Source organism: Chenopodium album, chromosome 14, assembly GCF_948465745.1.
Source record: "Chenopodium album chromosome 14, dcCheAlbu1.1, whole genome shotgun sequence".
Lineage (NCBI taxonomy): Eukaryota > Viridiplantae > Streptophyta > Magnoliopsida > Caryophyllales > Amaranthaceae > Chenopodium > Chenopodium album.
The window spans coordinates 18,158,588-18,177,048 of record NC_137847.1 but is presented as its reverse complement, the minus strand read 5'-3'; the positions used below and the strand labels follow the sequence as shown (position 1 = coordinate 18,177,048).

The following is an 18,461-nucleotide window of genomic DNA, read 5'->3' as shown; positions in this document are numbered from 1 at the left end:
ACACAATCAGCAATGCTAAGTACATAAGCGTAATCGAAACACACTATCATGCATGCAACCTAGAAACTTTTAAACTTACCTCGAGCCCTGAGTTCAACATGAAACCAATAGTGCAAACACAAGACAACTAATCATTTATTTAATTTGATTACGCATCGAACGGGTTTTCCCCTAACCTGCCCCAAATAAAGGGGTACTAACACGAGAGCTAACCGTGCCAGTATAAAAGAACCACTCGTAAGTGGCGGAATTCCCGTGCATAATAATAAAAGGAAAATACAGCGTCCTGTACTCCCAGTAAAAGTTATGCTCAAATATAAAGTCGCATAACTCCCCCCCCCCATATGTTCATACTCGAGGTATATACGTTCCAAGAGTTTTAGTGCGTAACTTCTTTCACTTTACGTTGTTTACATATTTTTAGACTTGGTGATGACTCACAAACCATAACAAAATCAATCACTGGTATCGTTCAAGCAATCAAACATACCAATTTAATTCTTGAATAATTAGTGACCACATAATCTTAAATGTTGAACCCTTTTTAATCTACCACGGTGTCAAAGACACCTTAAACGCAAAATGCGCCACAAATCCTATCCCTCGGCGTTGGAAACATCTTAAGTGCACTTAGGCACCAATATGTAATTTAACCCTGGTGCACGTATACACTTAAATAGCTCTTTCCTCATGCTTATAGCATCAATAAAAATTATATGGATCATAATAAAATTCCCTTTTAATAATCCAAGCCAATTTAAACATTTAGTTTAATCAAACATGCCTTCAACCATGCCAATAATAAAAATGTGGTTCATATTCAACAAGCCCATATAATTAATTCCAATCATATATTCACCGCAAATAATCCTTACTTCACAAATCATTCACCATCATCAACCATACAACAAATTCCAATCAATACCTATCATGATACTACTTGGAATTAATAAATCAAGCCTAGCATGCTTCTACATATTCAAATAATCACTAAGTATGCGAAGGTACCTCAATTAAGCCCGTAAAGTAGCCGAGTATACTACAACAATTTCCAAACCAAGTCTCCTACTTAAAGGGACAATAATACTATATTAATTACCCTTGCATACACAATTTCCAGCAACTTAAACTCCCTTTAAACAACTTATAAATATCTGAAAATTATTTAAAAACTCCTAATTAACCTCCCTTTAAATGGGTAATTAAACCCTTTCATTAAAATCACTATTATACTACTTTAAATAAAATTCCAGCATTAGTACTTGATAAAACCCCTTAAAAACTTTATTAAAACATACTCTTATGCCCAATTATTAATCAGTAGAATCATTAGGTATACAAAAGCCCCAAATCAATTTGTGTAAGAACCCTAAAAATCAAGTATTTAAATAGCTTTAAACCCTAACTTTATAATTTATTAAATCTGAAAATTAAACCCAATCTAATAATCTTAAATCATACTTTAAAATCATTAAAACATGATTTTTGATACTAATCAAACATCCTTTAAATAATTAAAACAAACCAATGCTATATACATACACACTACATAAAACAAAGATGAGGAGAGAAGGGGAGAAGAACCACGTGGGTTAGCCACGCTGGCTGGGCGGTGATAGCGCCGGTGGCCGGAAGTCGTGGCGGCGGTGGGGTCCGGTGAGGCAGCAACAACACCACCAAGTTCTCTTTATGAGAACTCCACGTGAAGACAAGGGGAAATCAAAGAAAAGAAAAAAAAATAAGAAAAGAAAGAAGGAAAAGGAAAAGGAAAAAGAAAAGGAAAAATAGGAAGAAGACTAACCTTTTGACTTTGTTAATTTATGTGTGGGAAAATTTTGGGGATTGAAGGAGTATTTATAGTGTAGAGTAGGTTATGATAAGTTTGGGCTTCATGAAATTATGGACTTGTTTTAAAAGATAGTTAGCCTAAAAATAAAAGTAGGATAAGATGGGCTACATTTGAATAAAATACTTATTGACCCAAAAATTAAACGTTGTATTATTTAACCCCATAATTAAAATAATTTGACCCAAAATTATATTTTACAATTAATTAAATAATTTATAAAATACATAAAAATATGGAGTATTACAAACTCGCGCTCCTTGATTGAAGAGCTAGAACCAGTACTGACATCAACATTACTCGGAACAGGGAACCTGCAAATAGGGGACCTCTGAACATGGGACCTTTCCTTTGGCGCATTCCTCAAAGTATGTATGCTTATGTTGTTGTGAGCTTTCAGTACCTTCTCCATATTCTCAAACATAGGCTTCATCATTTCTAAAACCTAGCGTAAACAAAAAAAACAATGAGTTTTATATAAACATAACCACAAAATACAACAACACTCCTAATCCTTTACCTCATTTGCAATCCTAACTTCTAACGGTTGGAATGAGTCCCTTCCAACCAAAGGATGTCGTTCCCGTAAGTAACATCAACAATCTGCAAGTTGCAATATGAACCATTAATACATTGGTTCATCTTCAGACTAAAAAGAAACCAAAATATTGTATCACACATAATACACATTTACCTTCAGTTTCCCATAGTCTAGTGACGGGAGCAAACCAGCATGAATAGCAGCAGTGAGTTTCTTCTCAGTCCACACCTCCGATCTTGGCATATGCCCCCAACTCAAAGGAGGCAATGCAAGGTGGTCCAAGTAAAAGATCTGAAGGAGTAAAACACGCAACAACATTCACATAAAAATAACCGATAAATATTGCAAAAGGAAGAACACCTCAATATGCATAGAAAAACAAGACTGATTAGCTTTCAAAAAGGTTCCGTAAGACATCAGACCCGAAGGAATAGAACACATCCACCACCACCAGCTGAATACCCTTACCCTTTGCTGTAAAGCCTCTTCCTAAAATCTCTGACACAGGTCATCAACCAACTATGTGACATGAACACCAATCAAAATCCATTGCAGCAGCCCCTCGCGAAACAGCGGGCAATAATGCAGTTGCCATGCTCTGACCATTTGTAGTGGGACATATCAGCAGTCCCAACATCACTAGCAAGAAGGCCTTCATAAACTCATCCTTCTCATTGTCTGTTATCATCGGCATAAAGGCAGCTCATCGACTGCCTGCTGAATCTTAATATGACAAACACTGTCTATTGTAATATCCCCATAATTCTCAATAATACAATCAACCCTTACTTGCATAGCTGCATTCTGAACTTTAACAGGCAAGTGGTTTGGACCTCGAGGAAGCCCAAATATGGACTTCCACTGTTCAAGGCATAGAGGTAGCTCCCTTCCATCTCCTCCAGTTAGCACCTTCTTCTCAGGATCAATCCTTGTTATAAGCCAGTAACAAAACCCACAATCGATCTTTATTAAAGGCAGCTTCAACAACCCTCCAAACCCACTTTCCTCCAACAACTGTATTTTGTTCTCATCTATTTTCATCGCCTTCACAACACAAAAAAATGCACCTACACGGCAGTTGAAGTTCGCTGGCTGAAATAAAATGACAAAATATACCTTAAGTCAACAAATACACATGAAGAAAATACAATCCACAAAAGACCTTTAATTGACAAACTATACCTTCAAGCTGCAATTCCTCAACTATGTGGCAACTATCACACCTCTTTTTTTAACATTATCACCCAACGTTAGCCTCGGTTGTCCAACAACAACCTACAGTTAACAAAAAAAAAAAAAAAAAAAAAAAAAAAACTCAATATCGTTTACCATTCTGCATACAGAAACTCATCAAACAAAGTCCAATGAAAGATAAAGAACAAACTTCTTGAAATTAAATTGTTTCTTTACCTCTACATTATCTTCTTGTTCAATTACTACTGGCCGTTGTGCTCTTCTCACAATCCTCGGTTGTGTCTGTAGTGGTCTGCTCGGTTTTGGCGGGGGAACAATTTCACGCTTCTTATCAGTGTGGTGAGTAACAAGGTACTCTGACTCCACCTCATAATCACCAGCATTCATATCAGCTTCGACATAGTCTTCTTCTTCTTCCACCACATAGTCAGCATCATTAGAATCATCTGCTCCACTGATCAGTCCATCAAAGTTATAATCTTCTCCTTCCTCAACAACTGGAGCTTTCATTTTCTTTTTGTTGTTGTTGGCCTGTTTGCTAGATAAATCAGCTGGAGCATTCCTAGTTCTCATTATCTGTTTAAGGCTACACTGAAAACAGTACAACACAAAAACAATCAATAAATACATTCTGCAAATCATTATCAGAGAAAATGTGCTCAAACTCTTTAAAAGGTATTTTTTAAATCATTTTAAACATACCCCCCAATTACTTCTGCATCCTACTGAGGAGTCATTGAACTGCTCCGACATCATGACTACATTAGAACAACACATGCAAAAAAAAAAAAAAAAACCAAAAAAAAAAAAAAAACCAAAAAAAAAAATGCATATCAATAATTTATTGGACACACATACAACACCACCTAACAAATTCATATATACCCAAACTGTCAAATTCTCAAACAAATAAACACCCATACATCTAAATGGTTTCATATCAAATACCACCAACCAATTCGATGGTATTAGCTTATTAATGGTATCAATAAAAAGGTACCAACAAGCAACATTATGGTATCAGATCAGCAATATAAAGGTTCAACAACAGTCTCAGAATACCACTATTGAAGTTGAAACATTATGGTATCAGCTAATGCTCACAGATCCTATTTCAACAACAACTTAAGATAGATGAGAAAACATCATCAATATACAACCAACAACATTTAAAACAATTATACACATAAAAACTCCTCTTCAAATTGCATTCAAAATTCTCCATCAAATAAGTACACTTATTTGACATAGAATTTAAACACTTCACGAATTTAACAAATATTTACCCAGAAATAGATTGAATTTAACATATAATTACCCAATTTGAACCAAGATAATAAGACGAAATTCACGAAACAACAAAATTAATTCAAGAAAACAGCAAATTTAACCAATCACACTCGAAAGAGGGCATCATAGCAAATCAAGTATTAAGTCAAAACGCAAGCACAAGTTGTGAGGAAATCTTAGATTACTCGGGAACTTAATTGCACTAGAACAAGCATACACTGTTCACCAAACACCCTTCTACTATCATATACTATTATAACACTTCAATGCAAACACATGATATACGAAATTCAGAGACAAACAATAAATTTGGAAAAAGCAAAGGATATTAAGGAGAAGTTTGAAAATAATTGCCCAGTAATAAAAACCCTTAATTTGACAAATAGTTAAGTGATTAAAACCCTAAAAGACGGAAATTCAAGATTCAACAAATAAATTTGAAATATTTTCGAGATTTAACAAATGATAGAACACACACAAATTTTGTTAAAAAAAATAAAATAATACACTGAAACTTACATCCTCATCAGTCACTAGCGGCACCATCCTTCCAACGTCGCCGACCAAAATCCGACAAACACCACCAGTAGTTGGTCGCAACTGTTACGAGTCTCAATTACAAGTTGAGGATGCGAAATTATCTTCAAATATTTTCGAACTTGCTCTCTCTCACTACTACAAAACCCATGTAATCTCGATACTATAGCCTCGACACTATGGAAGACTATCAACAAAAAATTCTGATTCGCGCCTCACCTCGACGGTTTTTAGTGTTGTAAGCTTGGGTCAACAAATAAAAGTGTCGAATTATCATGTGGCCCCCATGTGATAAAGAGGCCCAATAGTCTCAAGCCCGTGAAATGAAATTTCTGGCTGAAAAAGAAACGCGCTCAATTGAAAGTTAAAAAAAAGAAAAAAAAAACTAAAACAAAACTCACACACTACTACCAGCACTCACGAAATTAACAGTTTTCTCTCCTCTTATTAGCTTTTGAACCCTAACTTTACCCCTCTTTTGATTTCAATATTCACTTCTCAAAAATAATTGCTTCTCAATCGCTCATGCAAGATCCGATCTTTTGAAGGTATGTTTTTTTTTTTAAAAAAATAAAATAAAATGATCGTGTAAATTGTTTTTAGGGTTTTACTTATGATTAGTGTTAATTACGAAATTTATAGTTAAAGATGAGTTTGAATTTTGATTATATTACAAATTACATTTACAAATTAGCTAAAGATTTAGATTTGTTCCTTCCTAGTAATTTTTCAGTATTTTTTTTCTCAGTTTTGTTTCCTGATATTATGAATTGTCAATTTACGAAGATGAAATTAACAAATGCTCGTCATGAATTTCCGGTTTTTTCGTCTAAATTCCCCTCTAAATTATCATTTATCAGTTTTCATTTAGGGTAATTTGCTATTCAGATACTTGTTTGTCAATTTTGAATTTCTTGACCAATAATCAATTATTGGGGTAATTGCAATATACTTGAATGTTTTCTTAATATCACTCCATTACTGGTTATGTTGCTTAAAATTCTTTCTCAAAGCTCTTAAGTGTCCCAAGAAGAGAATTTGTTAGTCGATATTGATTTTAGTGTGTTTAGTGTCTGCCTAAAATGAATAATAAATTGGTTGGGAAGAAACAGGTCAAAATCATTTTACTTTTTAGTAGAAATTGTAACTAAACAGACGAGGTTATTGAATCAGCCTATACAAAGTTTGATTGTTTGTTTCTTTTCGCGACTTGCTGCTGCTACATTGGCTTCCATACGACTGTGAAGCCAAGCATCTTACAATTTACACCTATAGTAGTTTTACTCTGCGTTTACTCTTACACCTTTACCAATCTGGCCCCTAGATCCTTTACGACCCACCTACCATATTGGGTTTGATCTTAGTATGTGTACGCTTGATAAGTTTAAACTCATCACTAAACATTGTTCACATATTGTTATCAAAGCTTAAAATACAAAGAAACTATGTTCACAGAATAATAATAGTGAATTCCCAATGTGCACATTGTCTAAGAAAGAGCAATAAAATTTAGGGTGATTAGGACTTTAGGGTAAAGGGGGAAAAATAAACTATAAACATACATGAATATAGGATTCATAAAGTCAAGATCTTTCTGGTTAGAAAAGCTAAGTAGAAGTATATATAGCTGATGTTCTTGCAAGCTGCCAATACGCAAGCAAAAGCAAATTAAAGGAATGAAAAGAATTATCAGAAGAGAATAAGTAAGAGGATAGTTATCTATGATTGTTTATCTTCAATAGTTTCTAGGGGGAATTTGTCGTGTTAAAGTTGTTAGAGCATTATAATATAACCACTTTTTTAAATACCACTTTTTCAATAGGTGAGGCTTTGTTCTTTTATCAACACTATGATCTATAAATTATTATGGAACTTTGGTTTAGGTTGTAAATAATATGTTCAAGTAATTTGATTCAGCTCTCAATTAAAGGTGGGCTAAACATTGCTTTATTGGCTTTATTAATATTTGTAAAGGGCTAAGATATTATTTAATTTATATGATAAATGTCTCATATCAAATTTTTTTTTTATTTTCCTTCTACTTTACAAACTTATAATAAAAATAACAATGGGCAGCATGTAAAATTAATTACATTAAAAAAAAAAAAAAAAAAAGACCAATAATGAACTAAAGTAGACCTAAATAGATTCCTACAACAGGGTAGTGTGAATCAATTAGTTCTTTTTGGTTATGTATCTTCTAATATTTAACTGTAACATATATACTTGATTTATATATATATATTTGTGCAGGAAGATGTTAAGGCTAAGGCTGAAAGCTTATAGCTTGCATATCCTGATGGTTTAAAGTTGAGTATAGACATAGAGAATGAAGCTTTTGAGGCCACACTATATGCTGGACAGATTCCAGAAAAACCACAGGGCTTTGGTATTGGAGTTCAAGAAGGAGACATTTATGGGGTTCGTGGTGCACTTAGAAAATAAGGGATTGGAAAAGGAACAAGAGTTGTTGAAATGGACAAGATGTCATCAATACAAAACTACTTTAGACAATGACAAAACTATATTCTCAAGTTTGAGAATCCTTTCGTAGTGGAGAAGGTTCATCACAACTTCTAGATACTACACAGCTAGCCTTGTGTATGGCTAACCCTCGATCATGTATGGTTAATTCATTCCTCGCTCCTTTCCCTGTTTATTTGGCTATGGCAATCAATGTTTGTTATTTTTGACTTTGGTATGGTGAATTTATTACCCCAAATTGTCGTTTTGATGATGTATATTTTATAATAAGTGAAGAACTCAATAAAGAAGTATAACAGGGGGTAAGAGTATAAGCAATGGATAATGAGTAGAGGATGGAATGGTGGAATATAGTAATAGGCTGAGTATCGAAAACTATCAGTCTGTAGTATTCCATATGTGAATTTTATAATATTCCTTCTATGAGTTTTAGTCTATAGTTTGTTATAATTTCAAATAATAGTATAAAACATATATATTCATTCCATCCCCTTAGTATTCCTTCTATTAGTTAGTTTTATTCTTAGTTTGAGGAATTTTTTAATAATAGGCTAAGCAGGGGATGGAATGAAATTTCAGAAATAGACATGTAGTATCATATTCATTTGAAGCTAATATGTTTGATAAATTTCGTTTATATTTTAGAGTACCCCAAATATTAATGTGCTACTAGGCTAATAACACTAGTTTACAGTGAGTAATTGTTGTGTTTCTATCAGTGTAGTTGAAATTTGTGAATGCCTTATTGATGCTTACATATGTTTGACTCGAGTTTATAAATTGATTTACTAAAAAGTCTTTGGTAGTATTGCTTGTTAATGCAAAGGGCCCCATAATAGTTGCAAATTTTCAGGAGGCTGTAGTATTTTTTCTTCTTAAACATTCTTTTCTAAAGCGCTCTTAGAGAGGATACACTTGCATATTATTATTGTTAGCAATATGGCTCTTACAATAGTACAGGGAGGGGACATATAAGGCTAATGAGGGCATGTGACAGGGCTTGTCCAATTCGCATTGCTTTAGACCCTTTAATTTTTTTCTAAATAATTTGCTCTAGTATTCTTTATGTTTTAGTTTGCTTGAATGAGTTAAATTTGTTTTGTATATAATTACCTACATTTGTTAATATCAATTTCAGGTTTCTAATGACTCCATATATCATGGTGGTGGAACATTTGAATCAAGAGATGCTTATAGCTCGTTCAACTATTAACTCACATTACAAACGAAACTTTTTTATGTAATTATATTAGTTATCGTTAGTTTGAATGGTTTTCGTTTGGTGATGACTATTTGATTTAACAGGTTAAGCTAAGACTATTATTGTGTAATAAGTTTAATTTTGATCCATCATTTTTGGACATATTATTGTAGTTATTATTATTAGTTTATTACATACAACTTTGACGTATAAATTGATTATAAATTTGATTTTCAAGCTAGTTTGCACATTTAAATTATTGCTTGAATTGGAATTTATATATGTAACATGAATGATATAAATAAAATGAGGGACATATATATATATCATTATATTTTGCAATAAGAAATCGGAAAAAAGAGGGAAACATAAAATTCTCGACGCTTTTAAATGTCTAAGATGTCTAAGAAAGTAAAATTGTCCGCATTTGATAGTGTTGGAAAATAAATATTTCTATAGTTAAAAGTGTGGAGAATCTCGACGCTTTAAAGCATCAAAGAAAAATGTGGACAAAAAAACCGTTAACATTATTGACGCAAAAAAGCATCGAGAATTCTCGACGACCAAAATCTCGACACTTTAACATAGCGTCGAGAATTAAATTCTCGACGCTTTTTTGCGTCAAAATTTAGTTAAAAATATGTCGAGATTTGGCGGGTTTTGTTGTAGTCTCTCTCTAGGGTTTTAATTTGCTCTGCTCTCCCTCTCTCTGATATCAAATGGCTTTCTCTCTCCTTAAACACCAACTTCAACCCTTTTCAATTTTTTTTTTTTTTTTAATTTGCATAAGGTACGTACAAAACGTGGGACCAATGCCTTTTCAGCCTTTTCACCTTCTCTTTGCATACTTTTTTAATCAATAAGTGTATTTCCTTTTTTACCCCTTAGTTAAGTCCAATTGGACTCAACTTAGTAGAGGATGAGAAATTCTCGTTTTGATGAAGAGATATTGCACTTTTATAGGCGTAGTTTGTACTTGTTTCGGGGTTTTTTGTGATCTCCTCGGATACTGGTCACGCTCTGCTGGCAACGAGACTCGGACACCTGCAAAACAACGAATATTCCGTTTATCGGAATATTCGCCTCCGACGATCAAGTTAGAGATCGGTAATCGGAAAAACTAGAGAGAGAAAGTAGAGAGAAGTTGGAGCTCTTTAATGCTCTTTTTTAATGTTATGTCACAATCCACCCCTCCCATCATAAATGATTGGGGTATTTATAGGGGTGGGAACATGTGCCCCTCTAAGGTTTGTACCCTAGAATGTCGTGACGTGATTGGCTGCGCAATCAGGGGTCGCCACGTGTCATGGGGGGGCGCCGTTTTACGGCTTTCAAGGGTTTCTCGGGATTTGGGCCTGATGTAATCAGGGCCTTTTTCTCTTTCTGATGTATTGCGTATTTAAAGATAGCTGACATGTGTCACCCTGTCAGGTGGACACGTGTCACACTCTCATAGGGTCACGTGTCGCCTTCTTATTGGGCCACGTGTCACTATGAGATTGGGCCACGTACCTGGGGTATTTTTACCCTAAACATTTGCCCCTCAGAGGGGGTGGCTCGTACACTTACTAGCCGCCTCCTCTGATCTTGCATTCTGGACGTCCTGGTACTCTGGGTTGGGTTTACCTCCCATCTGCCCTGGACGCCCATATACTTTGGACTCAAAGCTCTCTTTGCTACCTGGACGTCCGTATATTTTGTTCTGGACGTCCTCGTAGTCTGGAGTGAGCTTGTCTTCTTGCTCATTTGGACGTCCATACTTTGTACTGGACGTTCTCGTACTCTGAGAGAGGCTTAACCCCTGGTTCATTTGGACGTCCACATACTTTGGACTGGACGTCCTCATACTCTGGGAGGAGCTTCTCTCCTGGTTCATTTGGACGTCCACATACTTTGGACTGGACGTCTTCATACTCTGGGAGGAGCTTATCTCCTAACTACCCAGGGCGTCCACAGCATTTAAAATGAACATCCTTGCTTTTTAGTCTGGACGCTCTCGTACTCTGGGAGGATCTTATCTCCTAGCCACCCAGAGCGGCCTCAGCAGTGGGACTAGACGTCCTCCTATTTTGGTCTGGACGTTCTGTTACTCTAGGAGGAGCTTATCTCCTAGCCACCCAGAGCGGCCTCAGCAGTGGGACTAGACGTCCTCCTATTTTGGTCTGGACGTTCTGATACTCTGGGAGGAGCTTATCTCCTAACTACTCAGAGCGTCCACATATTTTTGAAATGGATAGGGCTTCCTTGATTTTAGGCGTACTCTATGGTTCTTTCATCATGCTGCGTACGTCTGAACTTTCCCCTTTGGACTAAACGTCTGGGAACTGGGCGGACGCATTTTCCTCTTAGATATTTTTAAGTTCTGGAGACTAAGTGTTGAAGGTGTAAATCTCTTGAATTTGTGACTTAACTCACTTCAACTCACTTTGACGTGCCGTCAATTGTCCGCCTGATTTTTTCACAAGTTAACAGAACCCTAACATCATTCTGCCTCTTTCTTCGAGTAATTTCTTCAAAAAAAATTATCGTTTGAATGCTTAGGCGGGAAAGGTGGTTTTACCATTTTGCCCCCATGAGTTCATTCTATAAATATGGGAAGTGAATTCTCATTTTCACACTTTACCCAATTGTGAATTCTAGAGAGAAGTCAGAGCAGTCTAGTGAGAGAAAGTGATTTTCCTTCTAATCTTCAAGAGCGCCGCCGTGAGTTTGAGTTGTCCGGGCATTTTTTGAGTTTTCCGGTCAATCTTCAACAACACCAAGAACACTTTCGAAGTTTTCAGAACGTACAAAGGTAGGCCGTCTACACTTCTTTCTTTTCTTGTATTTTTTTTTTTCTTTTATTTCAATTCTGGATCCATACTCAGCTTCTTCCGACTCTCCTCATGAGGCCGGCCGTTCGCCTGGGACTGAGGAGTCTAGAGTGGACGGAGAAGAGTTGTCTCCTCCTTGGAGTGAGTCTATGTCTGGTGCGTACATACTCACCCCCACTTATTCTTCTCTGTCCCCTCAGGCAATGGCAAGAACAATGCGTACGCGCGATCTTCATGCGGCCAGGAACCCAGACGGTAGTCTGGTTCACCCTAGGGTCCCTTATGACCCTAATAACCCAAGTACCATGGAGGTGGAGACTACCTCCACCACCCAAACAACAACCGCCTCCACTGGCTCTCATCACTTGGCCGTGGAGGTCACTTCTTCCTTCGAGGAACGCCTACAAGCTGAAGGCGCCTCGTCCACTCCTGCTCCGGAACTTAGGTTCCCTCAATTTTCCAGTTCAGTCATGGATGGGGCCGAACTGGTAGCCTGCAAATACCATCCTACCGATCTTGGGGCGGACGCTGCTGGTTCGTCCGTCCCCTCTTCCTCTCAACCTCTACTTCAACTAGGCGGGGCGGATAGACCCATGACGGGAATCTCAATTAGGGAACCGTCCGACCTGCCTATTCGCAACGCCCCTCCTTCGGGAAATCAGGCGGACGCTGCCAAAGACAAAGGCAAGCGTCCATTAGTTGAGGAGGGCGTTCCTTCTTCCATGGGCGTACATAGCTCAAGAGGCCGAAGCTCGGCCGAGGCAGCAGACTTGGACAGGGTGCTGTCTTCAGAGTTTGGGAGTGCCCCTTCTCACCAAGTGGAAGAAGAAGAAGTTGAGAAAGAGGCCGTGGGTGAGATGGCCGAAGGTGAGGCGGCGGCCGAAGAAAACGTCGCCAATATTGACAACTTCAGGGACCCCTATGCCTGTACGGTTGGAGAGACGGCCCTGAAGTTCTTGAAAAAGGATTTTGAGGAGTACAAGGAGTCCCTCCATTTGGGGGAGGGATTCGAAATACAAGTCCCCAGGAAAGCCATTGCTGTGGCTACCTGGGATGATGAGAAGCCGCGCAAACGGGCGTTTTGCGTTTACAAGGCCGCTTTGGATGCAGGCCTTCGCTTCCCTCTTCATCCATTCGTCCGGACAGTTTTGGACGAATATGACATTGGCCTTTTCCAACTAACGCCAAACGGTTGGTTAAATATTTTTGGGTATTTGGTGACGTGCATCTACAAGGGTTTCACGCCAGACTTTGCGGTCTTCTGTGAGATGCACTCACTTACTCGGCTGGAGAAGGATACGGATGGTTGGCTCGTCTTGAGCGCGACTAGGGATTACATGGTTGTGGTCGACCGTGTCAGCAAATGGAGGGACTGGAAGCACCGATTCTACCGCATCAAAACCCAAGATGCGGAGTTCAACCTCCGCATGAACAAGTGCCCTCCGGATCCCATTCAGCTCGGACGCGGGGACCATAAACCTGACAAGCCGCCCATCCATCCAAGCCACGAGCACCAACTTGAATATTTCATGGTCAACCGAGTCAAGCGGGGTAACAAAACCGAACGTGTCCCTCGCCATTGGGTTCCTCTTGCCAATTGGCTTAGGGACACTACCTTCATGTCTGTGTACGGCCTGTACCAGAACATGCCCCAAGATGGACACTTAGATATATAAACTTTTTGTACGCACGTAGAGTTTTTAGAAAAATATTCTAACACTTTGCTTTTTTCTCTTTGCAGCGGAGGCGTACGCTATGCTTGACCCGGCTCAGAAGGGAGAGGTGGCGATGTCCGAGGTGGACCTTGCTCGATACAAGGCTCGTTTCAAGATGTACGAGCAACTCAAAGAGGTAAACACTTAGTTTATTTTTTGAGTTTTTTTTTCCTCATTGTCTGTTCTGCTATATTGGGAGGAGCCTGCTTCCCGAGTTTGCACGGACGCATTTCGTCCGTTCATACATGTTGGAAGGGAGCTCCTTCCCCAATTCACACGGACACTGACATGCTTTCTGCCTTGTGTAATTTTTCTAACTTTGCTTGTGTTTTTACAGTCTTCCTCTACTCCGAAGGCAAGGAGGAAGCAGCCGGCTTCGTCCACTCCTGATGCGAACGCATCTAAAAGGAGGAAGACGGTTGCAACCAGGACGCCTTCAAAATCCGCGGCAAAGGCAAAGTCGCAGACTGCTACAACGCAGTCTCAAGGAGAACAGCCCCGGCTGACACAAAGCGGGGTCTCCAAGCCCGTGGAACCTATTGCTGATCAGGTCCACGATTCGTCCGTCCCACTGGACGATGGGGGTAAGTCATCCCCGGAAAAAATGACCGGCTCCATCTCGACTCCGCCTGTCGAGTTAGTTAAAAAATCTAATTGGCTAAATGCCAGTCAGTCGGCCAGTGACACTGCTGGCTGTTTAGACAACGAGGGGGACGCCTCTTTGCCGCCCCCTCCCATCAATCTTTCTCCTCCAAGCTTCTCCACTGGTTAGCCTTTCTTCTTTATTCTTGTACCATATGATTTACTTGTACTTGTAAATTTTAGCTAACTTTTCTTGTACGGTCGTCCGCAGACATCTCAGAGGAGTTGCAAATGAGGCTGCCCGGTTAGTCGCTGACTGGCGCGGACAAGAAGGACATGCGCGAGGCCATGGTTCGCGCGGTTCCCCAAGCGCAGCGTGATAAGCTGCGGGGAATCAATGAGGGCTTCCTCGGCCCTATGCTCAACTGTACTGCTGAGGTACGTCTCCTTTTCTCTATACTTTTTCTTTCTAACACTTAGCAAATTTTTCTATATTTGACTAAGTTTCCTTCTTCCGTCCGCAGCTTTTCCTCCGCCTGAACGCCTTCCTTGAATGGAAGGATAAAGAGAACGAGCGGCTGAAGCAGGCTTGGCTCGAAATCAGGAAGGCCGAGGATGCTGTGACGGGGACGGCCGCCGTCCAAAGGGTGCATTTTGAGACCCAAATAACCGCGCTGGCCGACAAGGCGACGCGGCAAACTGAAGACCTGGTCAAACTGGGCAAGGCACTCAAAGAGGAGTCCTTGGCTAGGGAGGCCATGCGGGTTGAGAGGGACGAGGCCGTCCTGAAGAAAGAGAAATGGAGGCTGGGCTTCGAGGCGTCTGAGGCCTTGAAGAGTGAGCTGAAGTTGGCCCAAGCCAACCTTAAGTCTGCTTTGGACGAAGCGGACGCGCTGAAGGCCGAGGTTGAGGCCTTGAGGAAGTCCGTTTCGGACTATGCTGAGCAGCTAAAAGCTCCTCGGCCGCCCAGCGCGGAGGAAATCGTCCGCATTGAGCAGAATGCCGAAGACAGGCTTAGGGCATACTTCTTGGATGCCTTCGAGCTGATGGTGGATGATGGTGAGGCCGCATACTATGAAGAACGCTTTAAGAAGCGGCTGAACTATGTCTGCCTCAGGGAAGAGGCGAAGAAGGCCGGCCAGCCTCCTCTAGAGCTGGTAGTTACTTCTCCCGAGTCCGGAGAGGACGAGGGGGAGGGAGAGGATGAGGAGGAGGGGGCGGACGGTGATGCCGCTCCGGCCGAAGACGTAAAAGTTGCGGAGGAGCCTGCCAAGGATGATACGGCTAAGTAGAGCTTAGGTCCTCCAGCAACCGTCTGCTTAGCTACCCAGCTTCTTCTTCTTTTTTCAGCTTTACTTTACTTAGCTTTTTTTAGGCCGCCTATTTGAGCGGTTTTGTAAACATTTCGGCCGCCTTTTTCGCGGTCAGTTTAATGAAGATTTCGTCCGCCCGTTGGGCGGTTCTTTAATTCTGTTTCATACTTAGCAATTTTTTGTAACGTTGTGCTTTTTGAATGTTTTTCGTACGTCTCAATATTATGCTTTTTCGTACGCTCCTAGGGGTATGCCCCTTTATTCGGTGTTCGCCTAGTCCATACTCTAAGATGTTTGATTAACTTGGTAGTTTTTATGCCTTAAAGGGTATGACGACTAGCAAGTTAATCAAATCATAGTAATGATTGCCCTTGGACTAGGTGAAGCACCGAATCAATTTAATTGGCCGTTCAGCTATCTTTGTACGAGTAGTCCGTTGAATCTATCGCTCGGACATACCCTAGAAATCCCAAGTATTATCTCAACTTAGAGATTCCTGACTCGGCCGGGCTAAACGCCTAGGTCCTATTTGTAAAGGACACTTTCTTTTTAAACAAGTTCAGAATACCTTGCCTCAACCGTCCGCCTTGAATTGGTGCGGACGCATTGTTCTCTGAATTGAACCAGTTTTTTTTTTTTTTTTTTTTTTTTTTTTTTTTTTTTTTTTTTGTGGCCGAATTGCTATATTGGGAGCAATCTTGCTCCCTTTTTAATTCGGCCACAAAAAGAATCGGTCTTACTTAGCCGTATCAGCCGTGTTTCTATATTGGAAGCAACTTAGTAAATCATTTCATTCGGCCTTTAATCACAAATCATAATATGCAAATAAATATAAGTAAAACAGCAAATAGTTCAACAATGCCTGACTTTTCATTAATTTTGTCAAAAGTACATTGTTGTGGCCGTATGGCTTTAATTGCAAGGCTCGGTCAGTAGACCTAGCTGTATACACAGCTTTTTGGCTAAGTACTTAGAGAAATAAAAACTTAAACATGATATTTCTTCAGATTGTCAGTGTTCCATGTCCGTGGGATCTGACGGCCATCAATTGCCTCAAGGCGATATGTGCCGTCTCGGACTTCTTCCCTGATTCGGTACGACCCCTCCCAGTTAGGGGTCAACTTGCCGTTCTCATTGGCACGACCAACAGCTTCCATTTTTCTCAACACTAGATCCCCCATTTTGAGCGGCCGCTTAGACACTCGGCGGTTATAAGCCCTTGTCATCCTTAAGCGATAAATTTCATGTCTAAGCGCCGCATTGCCCCTAGCTTCTGGAAGAAAGTCTAGAGCGGTCTTTATGGCCTCCCAATTGGCCGATTCATCATAGAGCATTACCCGCAAAGTGGGCTCGTACATTTCAATTGGGAGTACAGCCTCAGCTCTATAGACCAAAAAGAATGGAGTCTCCCCTGTTGAGCTCTTTGCTGTTGTCCGTATGGACCATAGCACATTAACCAACTCATCTGCCCATAGGCCGCCTGCCTTTTCAAGCTTGCGCTTGATCCCATTTGAAATCAGCTTGTTATAGGCCTCAACTTGGCCATTGGCTTGTGGTCGGCCAATTAAGGCAAAACAATGAGTTATGCCCTGGTCCCCCAACCATTCCTTGAGTTGACGCGTCTCAAACTGAGGTCCATTGTCGAACACCATTGACTGAGGTACCCCATACCGAGTGATTATGCTCTTCCAAATGAAGGCTGACACATCCGTCCATTTGATGCCCCAGACAGCCTCAGCTTCAACCCATTTAGTAAAGTAGTCTACTGCCACTAGTACATATCGTCTCTGGCCGGATGCAGGAGTATACGGCCCCAAAATGTCCATGCCCCATTTAGCAAAAGGAAGCGGACTACTGATGGCTGATAGACTATTTGCTGGACGATGAATAAGGGTTGAAAACCTCTGGCACTTGTCACATTTTTTCACCATTTGCATGGCGTCCGTATTCAAGCTCGGCCAGTAATATCCCAAATGTGTCGCTTTTTCAGCTAAGGCTCGTCCTCCTATATGTGAGCCATAATGCCCCTGATGGAGGTCGTCCAACACATCATGCCCTCTTTCAGGAGTTATACATTTAAGATAAGGCTTCACAAAAGCTCTTTTGAATAGCTCCCCATCCTTCATCTCGAACCAGGTCGCTCTCCTCTTCATTAGCCAACTCTCTTTTGGGTCGTTCGGAAGTATTCCATCCCTTAGATAGGAAATAATTCCGTCCATCCAGGTTGAACTTCTATCTATTATCTGAACGGGCTCGGCATCAATACTCCTTTTCTCCTTTACTTCCCAAAACACTGATCTTGGAGTATCACATGATGCCGAGGAAGCCAATTTGGAGAGCGCGTCCGCTTGATGATTTTCATCCAGGTTGAACTTCTATCTATTATCTGAACGGGCTCGGCATCAATACTCCTTTTCTCCTTTACTTCCCAAAACACTGATCTTGGAGTATCACATGATGCCAAGGAAGCCAATTTGGAGAGCGCGTCCGCTTGATGATTTTCTTATCGAGGAACTTGTCTGAGAGAGAAATGTTCTAGGCACTCGGCCTCATCCTTCACTAGCTGCATGTACTTCATCATGGCCGGCTCCCTAGCTTCGAAGCCACCATTGACTTGGTGGACTATTAGCCGGGAGTCCGAGCACACTTCAACTTTGGTTGCCCCGGCCGCTTTACACATTCTTAGGCCGGCCAACAATGCTTTGTACTCAGCTTCATTGTTTGACGCTTGGAACTGAAATCTCAACGCATACTCATATTTGTCTCCTTCAGGAGATTCACATATAACACCAGCACCACACCCGGTCGCTGTTGCACTACCATCCACAAACACCTTCCAGACTTGGTCCCCGGCCGGCTGAAGATCAGGCCGTGTCATTTCAGCCAAAAAGTCCGCAAAAGCTTGCCCCTTGATTGCCTTCCTTGGCTCAAACACAAGGTCAAAG

The 18,461-nt window shown here is 40.3% G+C and overlaps 2 long non-coding RNA genes across 2 annotated transcripts; one reads left to right on the top strand and one right to left on the bottom strand.

Annotated features, from left to right (window-relative positions):
* Nucleotides 1-2,033: 2,033 nt before the first annotated feature.
* On the bottom strand, nucleotides 2,034-2,675 carry LOC145579044 (uncharacterized). Its single transcript, XR_014098980.1, has 3 exons — nucleotides 2,541-2,675; nucleotides 2,367-2,449; nucleotides 2,034-2,291 (listed from the first exon to the last, which is right to left on the bottom strand). It is a non-coding gene; the product is annotated as an uncharacterized LOC145579044 (long non-coding RNA).
* A 3,143-nt stretch (nucleotides 2,676-5,818) lies between these two features.
* LOC145579043 (uncharacterized) lies at nucleotides 5,819-9,320 on the top strand. Its single transcript, XR_014098979.1, has 3 exons — nucleotides 5,819-5,956; nucleotides 7,662-8,030; nucleotides 9,031-9,320. It is a non-coding gene; the product is annotated as an uncharacterized LOC145579043 (long non-coding RNA).
* The last annotated feature ends 9,141 nt before the right edge of the window (nucleotides 9,321-18,461 follow it).